A 20,394-nucleotide genomic window follows, 5' to 3' on the forward strand; every position below is an offset into this window, starting at 1 on the left:
ATTCTCTTTACCTTATCTTATCTTGCTCCTCAATGTTTCCAATATCTTGTCCTTCCCAATGTGCTGTTTTACGTTTTACATAATTTCAAGATGTACTCTAGTTACTCAACTCCTATCTTAGAATTGAGGAAAGTCTCTAAATTTCTGTGGCTTCTCTGCTTTTTCTGACCACCTTGCCTCAAGCTTGCCTCATTATGGTGAGCAGTCCATTCATCTCTCAAAGAAAAGAACACATGGATAAAAATTGAGGACTAAATCATATTACCACTTTCTAGAAAACATTTTTCATATTCAGTCTATCACTGTACCCCAACCACTAATGCATGGTCTGGATTTCATGATGATTTTTCCATTTTCATATCATGAAACAGTTCTTTCTGTTTCCAAACATGCACTGAGCATCTTTCTCAACACAGACTCTAGGGCACTGCATTGAATGATTGGGATTGTCATTCAAAATGAACTCTATTTGTCATGCCCAGGTTCTCATCTTCTCTTGCCTAGATCATTCTTCACTGGTTGTCTCACCACTGCTTGCATCATCTCACTCAAGTTGAACCTTTATACTGCTGCCAAGATTTTCTTCATCCATTGTCATCTTTGACTAGAACGTTCATATTTATGAAAGTTCTCTGATGATTCCTACTATACCCAGTTGCTTCTGAATGTATTGGCCATCTCTATAATCATCGAGACTTTTGTCTGCAGTTAGTTTATAATTCTCTCCTCACATGTAGTGGCCATTGCCCCATCCATTAAAAATGGTGTTTCCCACTCCTTTCCCTGCAGACTACACATAACTGTCCTAGGGCCAGCAGGCATGATATTCTACAATAATGTTGAGGCTTCAGGGTAAATCCAACAGAGGCATTTACATTTCCTGTGGTTTTATGCACACAGACATGGTCATTAATTAGATCTTCTGTAGGCACAGAAATGGAAGCAAAATGTACCATTTAATATGCTTCACACATATTTTAAAAATTCATTAATTTTCTGTTTATATTTCTTGTATATATGCAGCAGTTGAGTTACTATTTTATCATTTAAGTTTGCCACCCATTGGAGTAAGTTCTTGGTTTCTTTTTACGACATTTAACGCAGTGTCACAAAAACCTAGGCATTTTTGGTGTGTTGAAAATTCACTGCCAATTGGGCAGGAGACTTGCTTGGTTCTAAGCCTGTGCAGATTCTAACTGACCATGATTGTGGGGGCTCACCTAACACCCCAGGCCTCAGTTTTCTTGGGTGAGAAATGAGAGGATCAAACACTTCTCCTCCAGCTTTAAAGTTCTCTGAGTCCTTTCTTCCCTGCTTTGTATGCCTCTGCATTCTGGCATGTCTTTTGAATTTAGTATTATAAATGTGTTCCACACTTTAGAAACAGTTTATGGCAATAGAGAAAGAGGTAAGGAATAGTTAACAAAACTGTATTCTGAGTTTGTCAGCAGCAGACTCCTTTTATATCTGCACAAGTGTCAACATAATACTCAGAGTTTTTTTCCTGCCAAACTTCTCTTTCTTCCCCTCCCCCCCCCCCCGACATTTTTCCGGGGTGGGTGGACTGGTGGGTGGCTGTAGTGATATTGATATTCAGGGAGGAGTGGAGAATGCAGGATTGCAAGGGTTGATAACAGATGGTTATATGATGCCATTTTAGGAGGGTTATTAAAATAACATCTATTTTCCTGAATAGTAGGATGTCTTAAGTGTTTAGGCTTAAACTTACTGATGAAATAGAAAAAGAAAAGAAGAAAAGGAGGAGGAGGAAGAAGAGTCAAGGAAACACATGGACATTTTTGCATGATTTCAATTTTTTCCATTGTTCTTACGCATCTAATTTGGGTAGTGGTGGGTATGTGTTTATGTATTTGAGATCAAATGTAAGGAAATTTATTGTGCTGTTTGTCTGACTGTTATCACTTCCCTTAAAGGAAAGCTTTTCTAAATCCTGCCTTGCTGGGGCTGTCTCCTCCCTTGCCTGGGCTTACCTGCATGTGTCTTAGATTGACACAACTTTCTCCCAAGGAATTATACAGTGCTAGTTGGTATTATACTATGCTGTATTGGTATCTAATTCATCCTCTTGCTAGTCCCAAAAGGAGAGACATTCTCTCTATTGATAACTACGAAGAAGGAACTAAGACTAGAATATAGTGTCCCCAACATGGAGAGGAGGATGTGGTATATGGTAGGTTTCAATAATGTTTATCGTGTTCACGTATTTTATTTATGTGTTAAGTAGAGAGCCTACTTCATACTATTCCATGTAATTTCTCAGCAAATCAGAAAGAGGATGTCTTAGACTGTTTCTTTTTTAATTTTTACATCCCAAGGTAGCCCCTTGTTTTATCCACCTCTATCTCCACATACTTTTCAACAAAGGAAAACCACATGGATTGTAATAGCTCCCTGAAATTGCTATTGGCATGATGAGACCTTAGAGGTCCCCCAAGGGCTCTCTGCAAACTGAGACGCAAAAGGTGTGTGTCAAGCTGGTTTTCCTTACTGGTTTCATGACTCTGATCTTCTACATTCACATTTATGCTGGGGGTCTTACATATACTATCGTGTAAAATCCTTTCTACAACCCTATATGGTAGGCATTCGAGTACTCAGTGCTATTATAAATCGCTGTATGTAAAGTTTACACTTTAAATAGAAGATGCAAATGGAGAAAACTCAAATGCCAACAGCTTGCTAGATATTGTGAATGAGAATATTTAAGCTATGTCATCTATTACTGGAAACCATAATGCAACTGTGAAATTGACCGAATCACCTGCGGAGATGGAGAAGTTTGATATTTTGCCAGTAGCATTGTGACAGTGCACCTCATCGGAGCACAGTGCTGTCATAACTCATCCTCAGGTAGAACTGCATTTGCATCCTCCTTTATGGAAACTGATAGGTCCCTGCAGCAGACCATTGTTTTTTGTTTTTGTTTTTTTTTTCTTTCTTGGATGCAGATTCCTTCTGTCTCAGAAGCTGAAATGACCCGATACTCCATATTCTGGTTGCCTGGCTTCTAGGGTGAAGGTACATTAGCCTTGGCCAATTGGATGCTCTTATTCTGGGCTTTGGATCTGGAGGAAGTGTTGCAGAGATCAGGGAACATTTGTGAAACTTTTTAAGGCAGCCGTGTTAGTGACTGGCGGTAGGAGGAGGACCTTGGTTCTGTCTGGTTTTCTACCACTTTTGAACTTTCTTCCAATACATCCTTTTCTGCTTAATGTTTAGGCAGATAGGAATTCTGTTGCTTGTACTCAGTGACTGTGTAATTCAGTCACTTAATATTGTGTGACTTTGCTTAGTAACCTGACATAAATCACCTTCTGTTCAGGCAGTTTCGTGACATCCATGGTTCATGCGAATTACTGTTAATTTAACTTTCATACTTAAAACTTACAGCACGCAGAAAAGCATGATTTTTGGTTTCTGAGTTTGTTTAACATGTAGAAAGCAAAGAAGAGATGATGTAGGCACCAAGCATTACGATATGGGAAATAAAACACCGAAGAGAATAAAAATAGTAGATGAAGTAGTAGAACTCAAAACAGTTAACTGTTTAACTATTTCATTATGAGAATACCTCACATTTCTCAGGCACATTTTTTCCCACCCTTAGTATTTTGTGCCTACACTTGCATATTTAAATAATAATTTAAATGTGGTCAGACTTTTCCCTAATTTACTCTCAGTTATTTCAATTCTATGAGAATTATTAAGGAGACCATTGAGTTTTAAAGGCTACCCAATCATTCCAGAATAAAGATGATAACTTCTTTCACTGATCCCAAGTTAAATAGGCCCTGATGTTTCACAGTGTAATTGGCCTATGTGATCATTTATCTGTAACTGTCTCATCTCCATGCTTCAGTGGCTCCCACTGGAATGGGGACTGCCTTTTTATAAGGTGGAGAAAAGCTTCATTGGCACCCACACCTATAACTACCTTCTTGGAAAGCTAATCAGATTCACAGTTAGCTGGGCATGATCTTGTGTAGGAGGAAAAGGAACTATATTCCATTATTACTATTTCAGCTTTTATACAAAAAAAATCTTTATAGTTGAAAAGTGTTTTCTAATCATTTTAACTCGTAGTTTCTTATCAAAGCCCTGGATGAAGCATTCCTGGCACCATATTCTAAGGAAACTCACAGAGATGGGATTGACAAAGTATGTTAATTGGTGCTGAGCTGGTGAGAGAAGCAGAGCTGTGATTTAGGGTTTATTCCAGGACGCAGTGGACCCTGCTATTGTCTCTATTTTATAGGGACCAGGTGGCATGGAAGGAAGAAGTTGTTAGGTAAAAAAGGCAGAAATGAATTCCAGAAACATCATTGTATATATTAACGGAAGTCTGCTACAGAATTAAAGCAGGATTTTTCAAACCACACATCCGAGGGAAAATACCTTTGATAAATTAGCAGTATAATGTATTGAGATGATGGCTTGTAGATATGTCCCTCTCTGGAATGGTGGTTTATGCTGTTTTTTGTCTTGGTCTGAGAGGTTTCAGCTGGGCTTTTGGGCTGACTGGGTCTTGACCCTGGCCATAGGCCTTAGCCAGGAGCAGGATTTTGAGAAACTTTGCAACAAGCCCCTCGAGCTGCTATCTTCATCTTTTATTCATAAGCATGCACCTGACCCTGCTGCATTTTCCTTGACTTGGGAAAGGTGGTTTGACCATTCTAATTGTGCATAAAGTATGCAGTGGTCCCTATCAAGACATCAAATTCTTTTTGAAGATTACTTTGCCATTTACTGTTGTATGCATATAGGCCATATTTTCCTGATCAGATAGCAAGTTCTGTGAAGGCAGAGGTCAGGTCATTCTCTATTTACACGTAAGCAGGCACATAGAGGCTTGGTTATGGTCTGAATCTGTGTTATTCCTCTGTGCTTTCACCTGGAATTTCTGGGGCCTTTCTCTCACCCAGTAAATAGGAGATATTGGCACAGAGAGGGACTAACACCCAACAACCAAAGGCTGACACAGTTCTTTATCACCCCAATCCCCATCTTACTGACTCATCTTATGACTCAGGGCCTATGTTCCTTATGCATATTCCATATTCTGAATACTCAATTTCAGGAATATCACTCCTAAGCTCTGTAGTCCTCTCTCTTCTCAGCATTCAGCACTGGAGCCTCTGGCCTTATCACCCTCTCCTGCTGCTGAAGTCTCTCAATCCCATCACAGAGACCCAGTGGGCCATGAGGGACAACTCTGAGTTTCCATCCCTCTTTTGGGAGTTGATTATCTAGACAATATCTTAAGCTCTCTGAAGTGACAGAGAGCGATAAATCTCTGCTAAGCCTTGAAATTGTCAGCCCGGTGGTTCCTCTTGAGCATGTTCTTTACTGGACAGTGGCAAAGCACAAGTGCAATCATACTTCCTTGTCTATTTGCAACTTCTCATATTCCCCAAAGATGCCCTTCCCTGGTAGGCCCTTTAAGAGCCCATTACTTCCTTTTGGCTGTACTACCACTTGGGTTCCTCCAGAATTTGCCATCAACCTTGATCACATCTTTGTATATTCCCTACTAGGACCTTGGGACCTGGTACATTTAGTCCTGGAAGTAACCTCACGTACACCATGTTCCTTATGGTTCCTTATGGACTCCATATTCCTAGATTACACATTTTTAATGTTTTTTAAAATCCCTCAAAATATCTAGACTATGCTGGATCCTTTATAAAGGCTTGTTAACAGTGGGACATCCATTAAATATATAGTGAAGTAACCTTTTCTCCTCTGATGTCCCTCTTTTGATTCCTGCTATTTGCTTCCCTTTGGGGAGCCACAGAGCCAAGACTCTCTGAGAGAGAAGAATTGGTATATTTAGTAATCATCAGATAGTTACAAGTTTTAAAAAACCTGTTAATTGTACTAGCTTAAAGCTAAATTACATGCTCTTCTCTTCATATGGTGATGATGATTTTATAAATACCGGTTGGATAGCACTGTAATTAGTGGGCATCAGCTTCTATTTTGGTAACAATTTATTCTTATACTGCATTTAAGAGGTTTCTCTTTCCTGTGGTCATAAAGAGGTAAAAAAATAAATGACATCCTTTTTAATAAGACATCCCAAGCAGTCTAAGTGCCTATAAATTATAAATGAAAACTTTTCAGTGATTAAAATAAATATAGTGATGCAGTCCCCTTCTCTGCGTCATTGTTTCACAAGGCCTGCATGAAAATCACTCAGAGAAAGTCCCCAGGGGCTCTGAGATCAGCTGCCATCCCTTTTCTGAGTTTCTCTGGTATAAATCAGAGGGTATCCAAGGCAATGGCATTCCAGCTGGTTCAGGGAGAGGGACTGTTCTCCGTCCAGAGGAGTCATCAGTGGATTGCTGATGGTCAGTTAGGACCCTCAGGCTCGACTCTTCGTACAGCTTCCATATTTTGTTCCCTCAGGTACCAATTTACTATATTTAATGTTCAAGGTTTTTTTTTCTTTTTTTACATAGTGGGGCTTTGTTTCATAGTGAACTTGAGAGCAGGCAATAGGGTAGATGGCTTTAGGACATCCTGTACCTTGCAAGAGAGGCTCATAAACTGAGAAATCCTGAACACTGTCATTCTATGTAAGAGCCAAATACAGTCTCAGAAGGAGAGAACACATTAGTTCACAGGATCCCTTGTTTTCCATTTCTCAGACTTATAACAAAACTCTTACCGCCATCAGTGGCCATTGTCCAGAAAGTTGGTAGCAGGGAAATAGCTCTTAAAGACACATGAAGGTCCATGAAGAAAAGGCAGCAGTAGCCTGGTAAAGAGGAAAACTGTCTTAGCTCTATTTCCCCTTCTCGACCTTCCCTTTTTCTTTTATTTGTTGCTTGTTGATCATATAACAGTAATTGCTGTTGCAGAATTGAATCTCAGAAAGGACTGGCTTTTTGCTATTTGAGCTGGAAATAAAAAATTATGAGTATTGTGGGTCATCAGTTCTAATACATCCCATTTTTCCAACATGATTAGTGGCATTTGTGGAGTGACTGATGTCAAGGCAAATATAATGAACCCTTTGGCAAACTGGAACCTAGTTTCTGAGATATGAGTATATTCACTTAGATATTCATAGACCTTGTTCCTGTTAGAACATGTCTTTAGGGTTTAAAATCCATTATTTCCCAACATGTTCATCCAAAGTTTTAACTTATTCTAGAGTCCAACTGATGGTTTGTTGAGATTATTAAATCATAATTTTATCTCAGCAATGTCTATAACCAAAAAAAATAGTACGGGAAAGTTAGGTAGTGTTTAATAAAATACAAGTTTATTATTATAATAATACTTATTGCCATCAAAATAGAACTAATAAGATTAATAAATGACACCTTGGTCACAGGGCAAGTAGGGATGTGAGGAAAAGGAAACCAAAGAAGTTGAAAATTTTCATTGGAGAATTTCAAAATCGTCACTGAGACATTGGCATAACTGAGAAAATTACTTCTGAATCTAGAGCCATTGATGTTACATTCCTAGATTATTTGACCATAGGTTATTCTGTCCTTAGAGAGCCACTCTCCCTCCTGGTATATTTAGTCTAGAAAATCTTTACCCTCAAAAATTAGAGAATTAATGCAATCATAGTAAGTTGATCTGAATTGCATGGATTTATGAGGCCACCCTCTTTCCATTTCTTTTCATTTAATGTTTCCAGTTAGTGGCCGCTTCACAAAATTTGGAAGTCATAATGAGCATAGGAAATATGGATGGTAATTTGCCCGGTGTCAAACGGAATCAACTTTGATCTACTGATAATTGTGTTTTATCTTTATCACTACTAACTTCAGAATATCAGAGAATTTAGCATATTTTATTTCTTAATGTAATGGCTAAATACATGGGACTGAGATAGAAGGTGAGAAGAGTAGGAGCTAATGGGCTCTACCAAAATGCCCTCCTATAACTTTTTTATTTTTTTTCCATGGGCAGGCACCGGGAACTGAACTCAGGTCTCCAGTATGGCAGGAGAGAACTCTGCCACTGAGCCACTGTGGCCCGCCCTATAACTCTTGACTGGTACATTTATCTGTACTGGTAGATGACTAAAAACAAAAGGAAATGATGGGATGAACTCCCTCATGTGTATTTTGAATGTCTCACAGAGTTTATTCAATGTACTATGTATTGCTTCTATGTACCAAAGGAAGGAAATTGGTCCTTTGTCTCTATTGAAGTAAATAGAGGAGAAAGGAAGTCTTCCTATGGCAACGGGGGATTTTTAATGAAGTAAAGGAAACAGAAGAAGTGTCCCAGTGGAGAATGAAGGTTGTCAAAACCAGATTGTGCACGTAATTACTTTCTCAGACCTTCCTGACATTATCAGCAGGACTGGTGTTTTGATGAAAAAAAGCTTAATTAAAATTTAATTTTTTTAAGTGGAAAATATTCAGCATGGTTATAGGAGGATTGAAATCAGAGCACTGTATAATTTTAATTGCCTTCAGGAGATGCACTTCACGAAGACTAGTATGGGAGAATTATGAAGCCGAAGGGAAAAAATCAGAATTGGGTGGCCATGCTGACTCCCCAGCACTGACAACAAACATGGTAGCTGTGTCCTTGGGCGGGTTTTACATAGCCTCCATGGGTGGCAGGACGTGATCTCTAGTTCCAGCTTTGGCCATAGCTGTCCAGAGTTATGGAGGCAGTAGATCTATTCTGAAATGCTGGTCAAACCACACTTGAAGTACACATTGTAGCAAGAATGTTGAGTTTTTAAAAAAGTTTTTTTATTCCTTCCCCCCAAAAAGGAACTGGGAAGTTGAAGAGGTTAAATGTCACATTCACATGAGTTAGCTGTTTTTAAATACTGATCTCTGGATCAGCTCTATTGGAATCACCTGTTTCTGATTTATTCTGTCTACTTTGGGACTGGCATATTCTATTTTAAAAATAAATCTTCCCAGGTGTTTCTGGGAGTCAAGTGAGGGGACCACGGGTTTATAATGAAAGGCACATGGACTTGAAAATCAGTAAACGTGGGCTGTGCCATTTACTTTTTTGTAAATTTAGGCTGATTGCTTATCTTCCCAATAGGGATAATATGCTTTCCTTATGGGGTTTTGTGAGAATCAAAGATAACACATGTCAAGAGACTGAAGACAGTATGAGTGTTCTAAAAATGATAAAACTGTATAAGCAGAGTTGAATCAGGCTGTTTGCTAAATTAGAGAGGTCTCTTCAAACAGGTATGTAAAGGGCAGCTATATGGAAGAGGTTACAAACTTATTTTTTGTGGCCATTAGATATCAGATGCAGGTCCAGTGGGTAGAAGTCACAGGAAGATATATTGCATTGGGGCCCAGAGTGGAACTACTCAATGAATGATGTAGGGATAGCATCAGCTTGCCTTAAAGAGTGGTATGTTTCCCATCACTGCAGCAATAAAGCAACTGCCATACTTTGAAGATGTATTGGACTCTGGAGGTGTTGGAGAGTTGGCCAGATAACTACTTGGGTCAGCCACATCCCTTGCCCATTTCCAGTGAGGTTAATTTTTGCAAGAGGCTCTTGGTGAGTTACAAGAACATGACCATGTTCCCAAACAGGAAGCTGAGAAAAGCAATCGTCAGTAGTCAATAGATAGTAGATGAAGCAGAGATGTATATTATTTCCTCCAGAGTGCAAGGGCCTCTCTTATCCACACAGTCCTTTTGGCTTCCCTTTGAGTCACACCCAGCTTTTTGAAACAGGGATGATTGTCTCAAGTTATTTCAGTCCTTGCAGTGATGCCAGGCCCAACCTGTGGCATCTGCTTCCCTGGCTGGTTTAGCTCCATGGACCACAACAATGGCTCAGGTCAAACAACAGGTTATTTTCTTCAAACCATTCTCTGGAACCCTGAGGGCTTGTCACCTTGATTCAAAGACTTGCCAGAATTAGAGAGGACGTTAAAGGTCAGCCACTCCAACCTCCCATCCAGGATACCCCTTCCAGAACTAACCACCTACCTTGCAGATTAGTAATGTTATATATGGTTACTCACCGTAACTGTGGCATTCCAGGAGAAGAGATCTGTCCCCAGGATGTCATGAAATTCATGGTATTGAGCTGGGCTATGATGCAGGTTTACTGTGTTTTCCAATCCTAATTATCAGTGACTTGGATTCCTTAAGTTTCTGATGGGTTTTTCATTACCAATTATGATTTACTACTTGCCATTGACAATTTCCCATTCTAATATCAGCTATTTGAATCATCACATCTATTTTATCTTCATTCTCTCACTTCAGTATTATTTTCTGGTGTTGTCATTACCTGTACAGGTGAAATGGGCCATGCTGGGACTTCAGCTCTGACAGTGAGGAAATGAGGTTAAACTAGGGAAGAGATTAGAGCAGTTTGTCTCAGACTTGACTGTACATTAGAATTACCTGAGGACCTTTAGAAACATGCTGGTACTTGGATCCCACTCCTAGAGGAAACATACTGGTTTTTGGATCCCACTCTGAGAGACATAATGGTGCTTGGATCCCATTCCTGGAAATTCTGGCAATCCATTTGGGGTATGACCTGGACATCTGATCTTTATGATATCCCTGGATAATTTCATTGTGCAGTCAGAGTTGTGAACCCCTGTGTAGAGGTACTAGTCCCAAGAAGGGCATTCAAGTTGCAGTGACCAACCAGTGTTAAAAGCAGAGCTGTAATATATACGAGTATTTTCACCCTCCAGATCTAATTTGGTGGTAGTTCTGGAGGGATCTTTGTTCATTTGGTGGATGAGTTCATTTGGTTGGATGAGTTGAGCTGGAACAGGATCATCCTAACACAGCAACAAAGCAAGGATTTGTTACTAAGGACTAGATTGATGGCAAGGACTGGGCAGATTGACAGTTCTCTAGCAAATAAGGCAAGAGCTGCAGTTCCTGTAGGAAACGGTCAGATAAGGAACTTGGGCAAAGGGTCAGGAATGTGGGCAATGTCTATAAGCTGTAGTTAAAGGAAAAGGCTGCGATCTGGTTGTCACGCTCACATTGGACTTAATTGTCAGGGACAGCAAGGCTGATTCCAGGACCCGCCCTCTGGTAGGTTCACTGGGCTCTTCATTTATCTCTAATGCCAACCACGACTGAGACAGGCAGAGACTGATGGACTTGGAACCAAAGGAGTACATGCAGCCTGGCTCTTATTCTGGTATAATTATCAGGGTAATCATTAGGACTGACTGGAAAGGTGGAGATGCTCTTTGCCATCTCTTCTAGAGGGAGTAATTTGATCTACCAATTCCAGGCCAATAACACCCTTCAGCTCTCATATAGGAAGTGTTGAATTAGATAATGTTGACTTAGGTAATGTCTCTAAAGAACTCTCTGGACTCCTTAGAGAAAAAAATTATTTGAACGTCAAGCATTGACAGGAAAGAAGGGCAGTTTATGTAAGCACTACACCATGGCATTTAGTATTCATCCCAAAGTACACTCCTAGAGACTAGAAGCAAATGATTCAATGTGAGGTCAGATATCTGGCCAGTAGAAACAGGAAAGTAGCTCAGGTTTTGCAGCACTTGAAGTATGTGCATCTTTGGATTCCCAGGTGTATGCATCTGTTACTCATTTTAAACTGAGAGAAGGACTCCTATGTAGAAAGTCTTGTTTCTTGTGCCATGACTACCAGTAGTAGCACAAGTGGTATGTGTAGGTGTAGAACTTCCTTCTTGTTCTGACAGATGAACTCCCATGTTTCGTTTATCACAATCATGTGTATGTGTGCTGCTGTGATAGGATGATTTTTGTTCTCTGTCTTATAAATTATAAGATATCTTTAGGACAGCTTGGGAGGGATTTGAACTTTTTTCCTTGAGGCAGTGGGGAGCTACTTTAGGTTTTTGTACAGGTGAGCAACACACTGAAAGAGTGTTTTAGGAAAATGCATTTGGCAGTTGTGTGTAGGTAGGGGATACTAATGAGTAATCACTGGGGTGTTGTGAAGAGTAAATGAAATGACAGTGAATGTGAAGATACAGGATCACCATTCTTTTACACATTCTTTTCAAACCTAGTATCCCAAAGACATCACTTCTCTTGATCATTCTCCTTGGAGGAGTCTTTCTCCTTCGGGGGTCTTACACTTGAGTAATTACTGGCTATTTTAAGGGGTACTTCAAGACCAGCAGTCTCCTCCTCTACCCACCACTTGCCCCAGTTATGTTCACCATCTCTTTTGTTTTGTATTGCAAACACTCCTCTCCCTTCTCCTTGGTCCTCCCACTTCCACAACTTTTAATCTGCCTTCTATCTCTGTGAATGAACTATTTCTAGTCATCTCTTATAAGTGATAATATGTTTGTCCTTATACATCTTGCTTATTTCACTGAGCACAATGTTTTCAAGGTTCTTCCAGGTTGCAGCATGTCTCATAACTGTATCCCTTCCTTTGGCTGAATAATATTCCATTGTATGTTTACACCCCATTTTGTTTATCCATACATTTGTTGATGGATAACTTGGGTTGTTTCAAGCTTTTGGCTATTGTGAATAATGCTGCTAAAAAGATTAATGTACAAGTATTTGTACATTAATTTGTGACCCTGTTTTCACTTTCTTTGGTTCTATAACTAGAAGTAGGATTTACAGGTCAAAAGGTAATTCCATCTTTAACTTTTTGAGGAACTGCCATATTGCTTTCTATAGTGGCTGCACAATTTTACATTCCTACCAACAGTACACTAGAGTTTTAATTTCTTTGCTTCCTCTCCATCACTTACTATTTTCAATTTTTTAAATAATAGCCATCCTATTATGGCATCTCATTGTGGTTTTAATTTGCATTTCCTTAATGGCTAATGATATTGAGCATCATTTCATGTGTTTATTGGCTATTTGTTTATCTTCTTTGGAAGAATTTCTATTCAAGTCCTTTGCCTATTTTTTCTGTTCACCATCTCTTGGTACTAGGTATCCCATCATTAGAATTACATGGTTGGATAAAGCAGTGTTTTAAGATCATTTCTGTAAATATGTTCATAAGAGGAATACTAATAGTCAGCGAAATACTGGATGAATTAGTTTACCAAATCACAACCTAGGATAGCTAGTTAGGGAACCTAAATTGAGTGACATAGTACAGCATATTTATAAGATCCAGTATAACATTTTGAGAAATTTTCAAGAGCTCTAGAGCCAGTCTGCCTGGATATAAATCTTAGCTCTGACACTTTCTCAGTGTAACGTTAGGCAAGTTATTTAATTTCCTTGTGATTTTTTTCATCTGAATAATGAGGATAATAATATCACCTACCTCATATGGTTGTTTTGAAGATGAATGAGATAATATGTACATAGTGGCTTGCATATAGTAAGCTTTAGATAAATTTTATTTACTGCTATTATTATGTTTTACCGTTTACAAAGCACATTCCTATCTCTTTTCTTCTTAGCACTTACAGCAACCCTGTGGAATAGGTGAAATTAGTCCTGTTTTACAGAGGAAGAGACCAAGGATCTAAGATATTACATGATCCATCCCAGGTCAGATGACAATCCCTAAATTCCATGTGTCTTCTCTGTCACCATCAAGGATGCCTGCAGGATAAAAAAAAGAAAAGCTCCCAAACACAGGTTTTTCCCTAGGAAGATGAGGACAGATGGGGGCTATTGTAGGATGGCCTTGAGGGCAAAATTAAGGATATGAACTCCTAGGAGTGAGGCATCTTGGAAAAAGAAGTGAAGAAAGAGTCAAAACCTGCTGAGAAAGACCTTAAAGAACAACTTTGCCATAATACTGTCCAGGTGGCTGAATTTTGAACCCTTCTTGGCTATTTGATGCTAAAGGTAATCTTTGAATGTGATGGCTTCCTGGATCATATTTGTGGGCTTCACTTGCCTCAGATTTCCCAGTAATGTGCCAGTTCTGCCTGTGTCTGTGTTTATGATGTATTTCTGGTACTCAGTTCTCAATACAGCCTGTTATTTTTTCTAGTGATACATTCAAGCACAGAGTTTAAAAGAGTTCCTCCCAATTCTCCAAAATGTGGTCTTCATCAGGGTCCTCATTGCATCCACAATCATGGACACCAAAAATAAACAGGAGAATTCACCATTCTGAGTGCTGAGGCAGGGTTGGAAGGAGGACACTATTAACATGACCATGCATGGCTGTGCTGGTTTGAAAGGATGTATGTCCCCTAGAAAAGCCATGTTTTAATCTAAATCCCATTTCATAAAAGTAGAATAATCCCTATTCAATGCTGTGTGTTTAAAACTAACCAAATCATCTCCTTGGAGATGTGATTTAATCAAGAGTGGTTGTGAAACTGGATTAGGTGGAGATGTGTCTCCACCCATTCGGGTGGGTCTTGATTAGTTACTGGAGTCCTATAAAAGAGGAAACATTTTGGAGAATGAGAGATTCTGAGAGAGCAGAACATCATAGCCATGGGAAGCAGAGAGTCTACCAGCCAGTGGCCTTTGGAGATGAAGAAGGAAAACGCCTCCTGGGGAGCTTCATGAAATAGGAAGCCAGGAGAGAAAGCTAGCAGATGACACTGTGCTTGCCATGTGCCTTTCCAGCCAAGGGAGAAAGCGTGACTGTGTTTACCATGTGCCTTCTTACTGAAGAGAGAAAAACCCCGAACTTCATCGGCCTTCTTGAACCAAAGTATCTTTCCCTGGATGCCTTTGATTGGACTTATCTATAGACTTGTTTTAATTGGGACATTTTCTCTGCCTTAGAACTGTAAATTAGAAACTTATTAAATTCCCCTTTTTAAAAGCCATTCCATTTCTGGTATATTGCATTCCGGCAGCTAGCAAGCTAGAACAATTGCCAACTTGGAACTTTGTAAATTTCCATAAAGTTGTCCACAGCTGCTAATTTCAATACTTGGAATTCAATTTAAGGAGCCTCATAAAATTATTTTACCATATTGAATTAAACTCTTTGTGCATGTATCTTTTTCTTACCTATTAGATTATGAGCCAGCTTATTGGTGAGTACTTTGTAGGGTCAAGTTAAAAAATGTCTGGTACATAGTCGGTGTGCAATAAACGGTAAATATTGTTCAATTGAATTACAAGCTTAGAGATAATCTAAGCCTCCTCCCTAGGCAATTGACAATACTCCTATTACACCTTGAATGCAATTCACTGAATTCAGATGAAGTTATTTTTAAAAACTCAGTATGCTTTGATAAAGGCATCATGACCAGCAACTTTTTTCCCCTCCCTCAAGTTAACCTATGGAATTGGAAGCCAATAAATATATAGAAGAGTAGGAGAGTACTACTACTTGGTTCACCTGTTTCCTGTTGTTTGTTTGCCAAAAGGTATTGGCAGGCAAAGAAAGACACAGTGCTGTCACATAAATTATTTAGCTTGACCCCCTGATTTGTGGCATTTGTGAAATTCAAAGGTTAGTGAATGGGAAAAATAGGAGATGACGGTAATAGATGTAGACATTTTCTTGCTTAGAAGAAGTCCTATAAGCCACACAGTGTACTGTAAGAGAATCTGTGTGAATTGCACTTAAACCTTTCATGGTGCCGATTCCTGATTTCTGAATTCTGACCTCAAAGCCAATCTTAGGGAGACAGAGTGGGATTTTCCACATAGGTGTCATGAGTGGAGTCGTTACTGAAGTGTGTTGTCTTTCCATGAAGTTCCTACACATTGTTCTGGACTCTCCTCCTGCAACCTTTAACAGTTAGTACAACTATGAGAATGCTGAGGAACAGTGCCTTTCACAAACAAATTTGTTTATGGCCAGCCTTTCTTGAATTAAACTGTTTGACCGCTTCTACCAACTAGAGTGCTAATAATGGATGAGCAAAACTACATTTGAGTTCTTTCTTATATTGTATAATGACATTCTGGTTTCTTTGTTTTCCTCTTATTCTTAAGGACCGGGAAACCCATGGGAAGTGAGGTTTCTATCCAGGGTATTTCACTTCAAATAATTTCGTCTCTTTTGTTCTTCCTCTCATCTGTTCTACTGTGTTTTTATGATACACTCAAGGGCAAGATTAATAGCAAAGCAGAATTCTGTTAAGACATTTGAGTGACATGAATAATTTATGAAAATTTTAAGAATCAAAATTTTGACTATGATATGGCCCATAATTTGCTTGTATGCACTTGACAATGTTAATTTACATTAACTAGTATAAAATGCCTAATTAGCGCAACAGGAAGAAAATAATTGCTATATAGGAAAAAAAGAAAAAAGAAATGATTGTTCCTCTTAGCCATTTGAGGGAAGGGGGTAGATTTATTTCAAGTCTTTATTTAGGAAAATACCTTTGGGCTTTTTGGAGTATGAAAGGTGTGGCCCCTGGTTCACTTCTATTCCCTGCGCTGTCCTTTGGAAGAACACTTGAAACAGAGAGATAAAGCTGAATCATTCTGCAAACTGAAGTAGGAGAATTTTGAGGGTTCTTGGAAATGGAGAAGGGTGGGGAGAGACATGAAGAGAATGATGGGTCTGGGTGATGTAAGTCAGTCCGGGCTCAGGGAAATCAGTATAATATTTATGTGCAGTGATTAGGGGATGTCTTGGAGCTCCTGTAGCCCAGCCTGGAGATCAAGGGAAGACTTTCTGGGGGAAATCTTCTGGACAGGTGGATTTGCTTATGGGGAAGTAAGCCTGAGAAGGAAAAACAAAAGCAGTTCAGTAGTTGCTTGGTCATCAGGAAAGATGATGTACTTCCTTAGTGAGTTATCTGGCCACATCCATGATGTCCAATATGCCAGCTCACCACCACAACTGCAGCTGGTTATGCTTTACATCAAATGCCTTTCTGTTAGTTCATGTTTCAGAAGAGCATTGTGCAGTTTTCTTTGGGATCCTGTTTTTATTTGTTGTAGTCAGGTGGTTTATTCTGGCAAAATGTACTGCATAGATTTTTACAGCTTGCTTTGTACATGGGCAACTTTCCACCCAAGCAACATGTTTACAAATGCCAGCCCGTCGTTTTCTGAAAATACTGCTGAAAAGAGCAACTGTGTTGGGATGTGCCATGTGTTGGAGGAGACCAAGCAGCCAAACACCAGTGCTGGCTATTCCTGACTATGGGTTTTGCTCAGAATTGTTCTCCATTGTTCCTGGTTCTCCATAATTCTGTAATCCAAAACGGGCCTGTTCTCTGTGGACATGTTATTTTGTAAGTTAAAATTCTTTCAGGCAATGCTTGCTATGCTTATTATAATAATTCACTGATACAAATTTGTCATATGTCCCAGAAAACTCCTTTTTTGTAAACCCCTTCCATGACTTACCAAAAACTGCTTGGGGAACAAGTTCTGTGAGATCTCACAGATAATCAACAGGACCTAATCTGAATGTTTTAAAATTTGTCTTTCCTATGCAAGTCACTTCAAAACTACCCACATTTTTAAGAGAGAGAAACAGGCAGATGAACTCCACCATAACTTATTGTTTTCTTCCAATGGTCAGATATGTCCCTCCTCTCTGCCTTCAAAATCTCTACTTCTGTTGTTTGCTCTCTTTTTTTTATTACTGTATTTCTTACTTTCAAAACCAGGTAAGTAAGTGGAGTTAGGGAGCTTCCAATTATTTGTACTTATTTTTCCAAAGTGAATACAGATTAGCAAGTCTATGTGAAAATGAAAATAGGGAATTATGTTTCCCGCATTTGGGAACCTCTCAATTGAGGGATTTTCTGGATAATGAAGAGTGTGTTATGTGGTAATACTAGTTAGCCAAGTAACTAGTAGCCAAAGGCTGTCTGTCTTAGACTTCAGAAACAGATCAAAGGTGGAGAGGGTTTTGAGAAATCTGTTAGGAAGCATGGGAGCCTTCCCTTTGGTTGGAGGTTGAAGAATGATTGGTAGTAGCGGTACCATCTCCCAACTGGGAAAGGCCATGAGGAAGAAACACTTTTATAACAGCTAGAGAAGGGCAGTGATCATCCTCCAGACTCTCACCATTCTGTTTGCTTCCTTGTCAGGTGTACTCAACTGATTGCGGGATGTTTTTCTCTACTAATTTTTGGTGGTGACTTTTGAGGAGTGGTGGCTGACCTAACTTAATTCTCATTCCTTCATTCACTTGTTCATGTACTCATTTTGTGTGTGCTTGGGACAGGCGCTATTTTAAATCTTGGGCACCATTTTTTTAGGGTCAGTAATTTAACTTATTTCAATTCCTTACTAGCCCACTTGAAATAAGCAAACCATTTTTTCATATTAGATTAAAAAAATTTTTTTGTTTATTTCAGAGGGAAAAGGTTTATTCATTGAGTGTAGTAGCTTAATGGAAAAGATAGTAATTGTGCCAATTGCCTCTCCCCCTGAGCTCCCAGTCCTGGCATTTGTTTCTTTGGGCCAGATAAGGAGTCAATTCAGGGTTCAAGGCATCCTTTTGAAAAGTAAGAGGGGAACCACAGCACCTCCTTCCCAACTCAGTTTGAATCCTTTAACAAGGCCCACTCTTACCTCCACCCATCTGAGATCCTACATGGGAGATCAAAAGGCTAGCCTTCCCAGGGCTCCTTTCTTGCAAAACTAATGCATGATAACCAGTGGCTTCATGTTTTATTTGCTTAAAAATTTTATTCTAGTTAGAAAGACAAGACTGTAGTTCTAAAGATCAAAATATTTTCCTAGCCAGATTATGTTATTGGTATAAAATTGTCTCATATCTATTATACATTTAAATTAGATTTATTTATAAAAGTAAAGCATAAGCATGGCAACAAAACTAAAATAGTATAAAAGGCGATACAAGAACAGTAAAAAATCTTCCTTTTCTTCCCCTAAATCTGAGCCTTTTTCTCTTAAGGTAACATCTGTTACAGTTCCTTATTAGTCTAAAAATTTTCTATACACACATAAATTTGAATGTGTCTATATATGTATAGACCAAACCAAAACATATTTGCTGTCTGTGTTATTTATTTCTTTGTAACAAATTACCACAAATGTAGCAGTTTAAGACAATGCACATTATCTATCTCAGTATCTGGGCATAGCTTAGCTGGGTCCTCTATTTTGCAATGTCTTACAAGGATACAAAGTGATTGGCCAAGGCTGAGGTCTCATCTGAAAGCTCAGCTGTGGAAGGAATGACTTTGAAGCCCATTTAGAGAGTTCAAAGGGAGGATTCAGTCCATTAGAGTTGTTGAAGTGAGAGACCTCAGTTCCTAGCTGGCTATTGGCCAGAGGCAACTCTCTGTTCCTTGCCAAATGGACTTCCCTAACATTGTACTTGTTTCATCATAGCAAATAAGAGAGAGAGTCTGCTAGCAAGGCACAAATTACATTCTTATGTAACATAATCAAGGAAGTGACATCCCTTCAACCTTATTGCATAATGTTCTATTAATTAGAAGCAAGTCACATGTCCCACCTATATTCAAGGAAAGGAGGTTACACAAAGGCATGGACACTGTAGAGGAGGCATCACTGGAGAACTTTTTAGAGTCCAACCTCTATACTATTCAAAAATTGAATATCAGGATAACTGTATTTCTACTTAACAGTGTGCTGCAGAGGAAATAATACCTTTTAATTTTCTTGTTTTATCTTTTCTTATTCATCCATGATTACTAACGAAATTTTACAGCATAATAATGGCAAAATAGAATACTTCCATTTGCACAATTTGCATCTTGTATGTGAACTCATCAGAAGAAATGGGTCAGATTATACAAAATCAACAGCTAGTATTAAATAGTTAGATGTAATAAGAGCCTGTACATTGGGGTGCACTGGCTCTATTGGAGCACCTGTCTATAAGACCCCATCTATGCTTGGTGTTAACCCATCAGTTGCTCAGTAGTGGACAGGTTTCTGGCATGGATTCCTGGGAAGGTGGTGGTAGAAGACCCAGTAGAAACCCAGGGCTGTGATTATTTACCAACCATTAGAGACATATTTTAATAATTTATGAATTGATATGGCTGTATCAATGTACACTAGTTTGAATATCAGCTATCCTATAAATAGCTAATAATAATAGCTAACTCTTATTGAGTTCTTTTCCAATATATGATCTTTAATAAATTTATTTATTTTTTTACATGGGCAGGCACCGGGAATCAAACCCGGGTCCTCGGGCTTGGCAGACAAGCATTCTTACCTGCTGAGCCACCGTGGCCCGCCCAATATATGATCTTTATAATATACAGAATGGGAATGTAGTCAATATCACCTCTGTGGTATCTAAGCTCTATTAGAGGGGTTAGTAGTCCATGTGATCTATAGTGTTTTTATGTGAAGAGCCAAAAGCAAGTAGAATGGTTCATTCAAAAAAATTTATTTATGGAGCACCTACTATGTTTCAGGTTCTGTTCTTATTGCTAGGAATACAGGAGTGAACAAAACAGAGAGACAAGGGCATACCTTGAAATGTAAGGTTGAATTTCTATTGTGTAAACATATCCAATAATATCTTTAACTCAAAGCTTTTGAG

The 20,394-nt window shown here is 39.0% G+C and overlaps 1 protein-coding gene across 8 annotated transcripts in view; it reads left to right on the plus strand.

The window, feature by feature from the left end:
* RGS6 (regulator of G protein signaling 6) overlaps positions 1-20,394 on the plus strand; it is a 658,535-nt gene that overhangs the window by 227,803 nt on the left and 410,338 nt on the right. The window contains exon 1 of one of the 8 annotated variants that reach the window (XM_077122917.1): positions 1,668-6,429. The exons of the other annotated variants lie outside the window; for them this stretch is intronic. The gene's annotated coding sequence lies outside the window, so the exon portion shown is untranslated. Of the gene's footprint in view, positions 1-1,667; positions 6,430-20,394 lie in introns of those variants that run through there. 8 annotated transcript variants of the gene reach the window in all.

Source organism: Tamandua tetradactyla, chromosome 12 (assembly GCF_023851605.1).
Source record: "Tamandua tetradactyla isolate mTamTet1 chromosome 12, mTamTet1.pri, whole genome shotgun sequence".
In the NCBI taxonomy this organism is placed as follows: Eukaryota; Metazoa; Chordata; class Mammalia; order Pilosa; family Myrmecophagidae; genus Tamandua; species Tamandua tetradactyla.